Below are 7421 nucleotides of genomic sequence, written 5' to 3'. Positions count from 1 at the left end.
TTTTAGTAAATTCCTTTTCTGCTGAAACCAGCAAGAACATGTTCCCACATTTCCATCTAATACTGTGACAGCATGGAAGTGAGGTGGAAGAAGGGAATACTTTAGAGTGTGCTTTGTAAAACACAAGTCAGAAGGGAGATAGGTGAATTTTTTTTTAGCCAAATCATATTTAACATTTATTGAGCAGTATCAGTATCAGTGAGATTCCGATCATACCTGCTGCACTGCGAATCATCTACTCAGAGCACGCCTGATACACAGGAAGGAGCCAGGGGAACACGCCAGGAGCAGGACCAGGTAGTGGTGCCTCTCACAGACACATTTATTCATGCCACAAGGTTAACAGTATTTAGGCAAGTGTACAGTGATGTTCCACGTTCCCATCTAACATGGCTTGCTCAGATTTACAGGCAGACGGGTGTTTCATCTCCTGTGTACTCCAAGGAAAACTGGTTAGTGATGACCATGAGCAGGCGTAGGAGCTTTCAAAGCTTTGCTTCTTTTATCAGTGCTCCTGATCTTATAAGTGATAAAGCTCATCAACCCCATTCCCTTCCACATCTCCTGGTAAACTTCCGCAGAGTAGGGCTTCATCGGGATCCAAACATTTTAAATAACGCTCTGAAGCATCTCGGCGCAGGACCAATGGCTCAGGTCATACCAGACTCTACAGCCAACCAGATGGGTGACTTTGGACAAGGAAACAGCAATATAAAGACCATGGATCCTTGGAGGAGCAAGAGTGAATTAGCAGATGTGATGGCAAATGAGAGTTACTGAACTTTGTCTACTTTGTAGTTTTGCCTGCGGTCCTCATAGGAGCCACCAAGAACCTAAAAGTGATTCCTCGTCTCCCTTTAGTGCGCAAGGTGTATGCTGAGATATTCTGAATCATGACTGGTTTCAAAAATTGCAGACTTCGGTCTTCTCCAGTTTGTCCAAGTTTCCAGTCCAGAGAACCCTGAACTGTCCTAATACAGGAAGAGTTCTCTAAATTGGTTTAGTTCTTTCCTGTGTAACACCCGTCCATTTCTTGGTGAGGAAGAACAGGAAGAGAAGAGAAGGAAACAAAGGGAGGAGAAGTAGTAGAAGAATAAAAAGAAAGGACCAGTCTAGGCAACACAGCGAGAACTTGTCTTGACGAAAAATAAAAAATATTAGCCGGGTGTGGTGGTGCACGCCTGTAGTCCCAGCTGCTTGGGAGGCTAGGGTGGAAGGATCGTCTGAGCTCAGGAGGTCAAGGCTGTGGTGAGCTGTGATTGTGCTACTGCACTCCAGCCTGGGCGACAGAGGGAGACCCCGACTCAAAAGAAAAAAAAAAGAGAGAGAGAATATATGCAAAATCCATTTGAAAAAACAGTAGCATGTATTTTCTTTTAAATACCTCTTCTCTCCTTGACTTTTTCCTCCAAGTCAACCATCCAGTACTGAAGTTTTTCCCATTTTCCAGAACATCTTCCTTTGTGAGTAATAAGACCCTCTTTTAAACACTAACTCAGGTACAGACCCCCAAAATACATGTGGGAGTTGCGAAACTTTATTAACTTCATGAACACATGTATTAATTTATCCAACAAATCTTGACTGAGACCCTGAGTGTGCCGGGCACTAAGCTTGCGAGAAATGTTGAACAAGACAGATAAGGACCTTTGGGAGTTTCATGAGCACTGAGTTCATCCATACTCTCATGTTTCATAATCTATTAAAATAAATGTCCTCTCTTGGAATCATAGCAGTGATACAATGACAGATTAAAAAATCCATCCCAAGGTTACATACAGGTAGGTGCTTAGTATAATTGCTTCGTAATGATAAAATGATGATACTATTAAAACTCTGAGTATAGTCAGGGTAATTTCTCGAACTTTATAAGGCGATGGAAAAAATAAATTTCTATCAGGAATATTAGGAAGAGCTATAAGTCAATCAATCGAGACCTTCTAAGCAGACAGAGAGATGTATTTAACCTATGAGTATGCTATTAGTGTTATCAAGAAACTGCTTTCCGTTTCTGATGTTTCCTCCGTTTGACAGGAGCCCATTAGCGTATATATTGGTACAGTCCTCCTGATCTTCTGCTAACACTGCACTCATTCCACCCTGGGGGTGATCAGTGCGTTTGAAAAAAGATACCAGGCGCGAAAAGTTCATCTTCTTCCTCTTGGGATATAGCTGAAGGGAGAAAGTGTGAGGTTTTCTTTCTGCTTCTGCAGGGATAGGCACTGCCCATGCTGGGGGTGAGAAAAAGGTCTGCCCAGTTTCAGCACTGCCTGCAACTGGATAGGTATGCCTGCATAATTCTGGACCTGGTATTAAGAAGCCCACTTGCAGCTGGGCTCGGTGGCTCAGTCTATAATCCTAGCGCTTTGGGAGACTGAGGTGAGTGAATTGCCTGAGCCCACGGGTTCGAGACCCACCTGGGCAACTTGGCGAGACCTCATCTCTACAATAAGTCAAAAATTAGCCAGGCGTGGTAGCGCGCACCTGTAGTTCCAGCTACTTGGAAGGCTGAGGTGGAAGGATCGTCGGAGCCCAGCAGGTCGAGGCTGCGGTGGCTGGGAGCGGCCACTGCACTCTGGTCTGGGTGACAAAGTGAGACTTCAACTCAAAAAAAAAAAAAGAAGCCCACTTGTTCAGACTTTGTCCTCCAGCCTAATCTTTATCCGTAATAAAGATGATTTCTTTTGGCTCCCACCTGCCTTAATCTTATGCCTTGTTTTCTTATTGATTCTGAAATCAGGTGCGGAAAAGAGTGCTAGTCGTTGACTCTGCAATTTAAGTAAAGATTGCCCCAAAATTAAGTAAGCAACAATGCAGAAAACAGTGGGAAAAGCCCAAGCTCTGACATCAGAACTGGGTTTTGAATCCTGACTGTATGGTCTTGGTTAAGCCACCTAGCCTCAAAAAAACTTACTTCTTCTTTGGTAGCCTGGACATAATGTATCTAGTATTGTTTCAAAGATGAAAGGTATCATATGTAAGGTACTAAACTTTATACCCAATGCCTGGCACTTAATAAACAGTAACTGGTAGTAGTGGTAATAATAGTATCCATAGTAAGAGAAGAAGTAATTTGGGAAATCCAGCACTGGGCTAGTTGGAAAAGTATTTCTGCCTTCATGAAATGAAAAGATATTACCAATTTTAAGCCCCTGCTCTGGGAAATTGTCTGTCCTCTCGATAAAACTTGCCTTCAAAAAAAAAAAAAGAGAGAGAGAAAATTGGCCAATTAACCAAAAAACACATCTCTCATATCAAACATCACTTGTTTTAAAGTTTGGTCACTTTTAATCATTTCTTTGGAATTCAGGGGAGATAATGAGGGAAACTGAAAGGAAAGATTAATTGTTTATTATTCTTTTGATTATCCTAGGGGAAAACTTTGTTAGTAATAAGGCCTTCCTTAAAGTCAGACACGATGAGGAGTGATGGGAAAAAACAAATCGGACATCTGACTTTTGTAGCCCGTTTGTGTCCCCTCATTTCTAAAGTTAATGTTCCAGTAATCATCAAAGAAATGCGAATTAAAACCACACTGAGAAAAAAAATAAATAAATAAAGTTAATGTTCCATGGACGGAACTGTCTGTGCGTCAACATAAGATATCTGCTGACCCCTCCCCCACGGCTGTCTTCCTGAGCACAGTTTTATCTTCTTTGCCCATCTGTGCTGATTTCAACTCATCATTGACAAAGGTGTGGAATATTTTGTGGCTGGTTAACAGATTTATGAGAACATTCAGATACATTTCTATTATTTTTCTGATGCATGCTTGCCAAGGCTTTTTGGGTTTAGAGATTTTCATGTTTACTTCACATAAACGAACAGCACCTATGTCAACTTGTGATCTAATAAATAACTCTACTGGAAAATAACATAAATTGATTTAATTGAGATTATGCAATTTGTTACAAAGATACTCTTTTCACATTTTTTACTGTCCTGGGAGTTTATATTTAGAATATTTTCTCTGCAGATTTTTAGGTGTAAGGCAGGCAAGACTTTTTGTTTGTTTGTTTATTTGTGCTTTCAAAGTTCATATAATTTTTTATTTTTAATTTTTTTTAGTTGGAGTCTCACTCTTGTTGCCTAGGCTGGAGTGCAGTGGCACATTCACGGCCACCACAGCCTCGACCTGCTGGGCTCAGGTGATCCTTCTGCTTCAGCCTTCCAGGTAGCTGGAACTACAGGTGCATTCTACCATATCCAGCTTATTTTTAAAAATTTATTGTAGGGACGAGATCTCACCAAGTTGCCCAGGCTGGTCTCAAACCCCCGGGCTCAAGCAATTCTCTTGCCTCGTCTCTCAAAGTGCTGAGATTACAGGCTGAGCCACCATGCTTGGTCGTTCATATAATTCTTTAACAAAATCTACCCATCAGCAACAACACAAATAAGACTAGAATTAATGAATGAAAACCACAACAATTCTTTTGTGCCGACAGGTGAAAACAGTGTGTTTTTGCAAAGCATTAATGAACAGTTTGTAGATTATAAGAACTCCATGCTTCAACATTGCATTTTGGAGGCTCATATAAGGAAGCAGCCTAAGCCAGAGAGGGAATTATTTTGGACTGGAATGCTCATCCACAATGCAAGCCTGCATATACATCAAATAAATGACTGAAAACATAGAAGTCTGGTCGATGCAAATAACTAGGGACGCTAATAACTGAATTCAGTTTGTTTTCTGATACCTCCTACTCTTAAGCAATATTGCCTAAGCAAAATACTCTCTTCTTGGTTTTCAAGGAGTCAGGTTTTCAGGCTGCTTTTTCTTTTTTTCTTTTTTAATGACTGATTGATTTATTTTTTGAGTTGGCGTCCCACTCCGTCGCCCAGGCTGGAGTGCAGTAGCACACTCACAGCCACCCCAGCGTTGACCTGCTGGGCTCCCATGCCTCAGTCTTCCAAGTAGCCAAACTACAGGCACACGCTACTGCACCCAGTTAATTTCTGATTTTTTGTAGAGACGAGGTCTTGCCAAGTTGCCTGGGCGGGTCTCGAACCCACAGGCTCAGGCAATCTACTCACCTCAGTCTCCCAAAGTGCTAGGATGACATGCTGAGCCACCAAGCCCGGCCTGCTTTTTCTTTAGTATCTTCCCCAGTGTCCCCCATGGGGAAAAACAGGTTTGGGATGACATATTTGCTGAACTAATTATTTTAGCTAATACATTAATTAGAATGCTTTTAGTGAAAAGTATCAAAAACTCAACCTGAGATAGCTTAAGCAAACATGTGCATTCACTGGCTTATATTATTTCAGAGTTCTATAACTTTAGGTATATCTGGGTTCAACGCTCTTCAATATAAATGCAATGCAAGCCACAAATGTGAACCACATGCGTAATTCTAAATATTGTATTAGCCACATCAAAAGGGGAAAAGAAATAGGTAAAATTAATTTACTAATATATTTTATTTAGTCCACTATATCCAATCTATCATTCCAAGATGCTACCGGTACAAAAAAATTATTGAGAAATTTTACATTCTTTTGTGTGTGTGTGTTGGAGTCTCATTCTGTCACCCAGGCTGGAGTACAGTGGCATGCACGCTCACGGCCACCCCAGCCTCGACCTGCTGGGCTCTGGTGATCCTTCCACCTACCTCAGCCTTCCAAGGAGCCGGAACAACAGTCGTACGCTACCACACCTGGCTAATTTTTTTTTTTTTTAATTTATTGTCAAGATGAGGTCTCACCAAGTTGCCCGGGCTGGTCTCAAACCCATGGGCTCAGGCAATCTACTCGCCTTGGCCTTCCAAAGTGCTGGGATGACAGGCTGAGCCACCGAGCCTCGCTGAAATTTTACATTCTTTTTTTCATACTAAATCTTTGAAAACCAGTGTGATTTTACACTAAGAACACTTATCAGTTGAGACTGGCCACCTTTCAAATACTCAATAGTAACATGCGTCTAGTGGCTGCTATGCCAGACAGGGCAGGCTAAACAAGGTATCAGGAAGAGACTTCTCCCCATTGTTCTACTCTGCTTTTCTCTCTGTTTGCTTCATCCACAGGTAGGCAAGATGGCCACTTTACAACCAATCAGCTTAACAAACACAGTGAAAGAGCATTTTCCCCAATAGTTCCAGGAAAAGTGTTGGTCTTGACATTCATGAGTCTGTGTTGGATCATGTGGGCCTCCTTGAACTAAGCATCAACAACTGTGACCAGGGGAATGTGACACTCTGATTGGTCAGGTCTTCTCACAAGTAATTCCTTGAGTATAGAGTAGAAAAAGTCCCCCTACATGCATTGAGACTGAGGGAAGGGGTCTTCAAAGAAAAGAAGTGAGCCGGGCTCGGTGGCTCAGCCTGTAATCCTGCGCTTTTGGGAGGCTGAGGTGAGTGGATCGCCTGAGCCCGTGGGTTCGAGACTCGCCTGGGCAACTTGGTGAGACCTCATCTCTACAGTAAATCAAAAATTAGCCGGGCGTGGTAGCACGCGCCTGTAGTTCCAGCTACTTGGAAGGCTGAGGTGGAAGGATCGCCGCAGCCCAGCAGGTCGAGGCTGAGGTGGCTGGGAGCGGCCACTGCACTCCAGTCTGAGCGGCAGAGTGAGATTCCAACTCAAAAAAAAAAAAAAAGAAGTGATGCTGTCAGAAGAAGGGTTGAGTGCCAGACACCCCCAATGCATACTCACTATATCTATTAAATACACCATCTACCATACAAAAGAATAAGATGATCTACTGAATTGATGAACATACCTCACATACATAGGGTTATCCTTAGAGGAACGGCCAGGAGAAAAATCACATAGCTTCCTTTATGGAACTCCTCTCCACGCCCTCAAAAAGAACCAATGAAATGTGGTTAAATACAGGGGGTGCCAAAAAATGTACACGCCATTCAGGACAGGAAAAAACGGTATTAAAATTGTAATATTATATTCTGATAGCAGAAGATGAATACAAGTCACGTTTGACTTCTGCAATGACAAGAGGTGCTCAACGTGGTTGCCATCAGTGTCCAGACTGATTATGGCAAACTAAAAGTAATACTACAAGTGATACATCTCTTACTAAAAGTAATAACATCATTTAAAATGCGTATACATTTTTTGGCACCCCAGTATACATCACGAGAGACCTTAAGTGAGGAACCCTCAAAAGGATGGATGTAGGTACAAGTAGAAAGAGAAGATGGAAAGATAACCCCATTCTCTAAGAGTTGAGATGTTGGGGCGTCCTCTTTGGAAAAGCCAGCATCTATGCATCACCAGTTTTCTTTTGTACCTTTTCTTAGACTGACTGTCTGAGTCACTTGTCTGTCAATCTACCCCGGAAAGACTCTGCAATCTAGTAGCCACTTAATTCCTAGAACATGAGATACCATCTGAAAAGGAGGGTTGAGATGGCACTCATCCAGGATGCACCCGCAGGACGTGGAGTATCCTTACCCTTGATCTAGGGG

The 7421-nt window shown here is 42.3% G+C and overlaps 1 pseudogene; it reads right to left on the bottom strand.

Annotated features, from left to right (window-relative positions):
• Positions 1 to 453: 453 nt before the first annotated feature.
• On the bottom strand, positions 454 to 630 carry LOC103270859 (annotated as a pseudogene).
• Positions 631 to 7421: the final 6791 nt, after the last annotated feature.

This window comes from Carlito syrichta, unplaced genomic scaffold (assembly GCF_000164805.1).
Source record: "Carlito syrichta isolate Samal-C Ts95f unplaced genomic scaffold, Tarsius_syrichta-2.0.1 Scaffold310501, whole genome shotgun sequence".
Classification (NCBI taxonomy): domain Eukaryota; kingdom Metazoa; phylum Chordata; class Mammalia; order Primates; family Tarsiidae; genus Carlito; species Carlito syrichta.
This window is presented reverse-complemented; position numbering and strand designations above follow the sequence as displayed.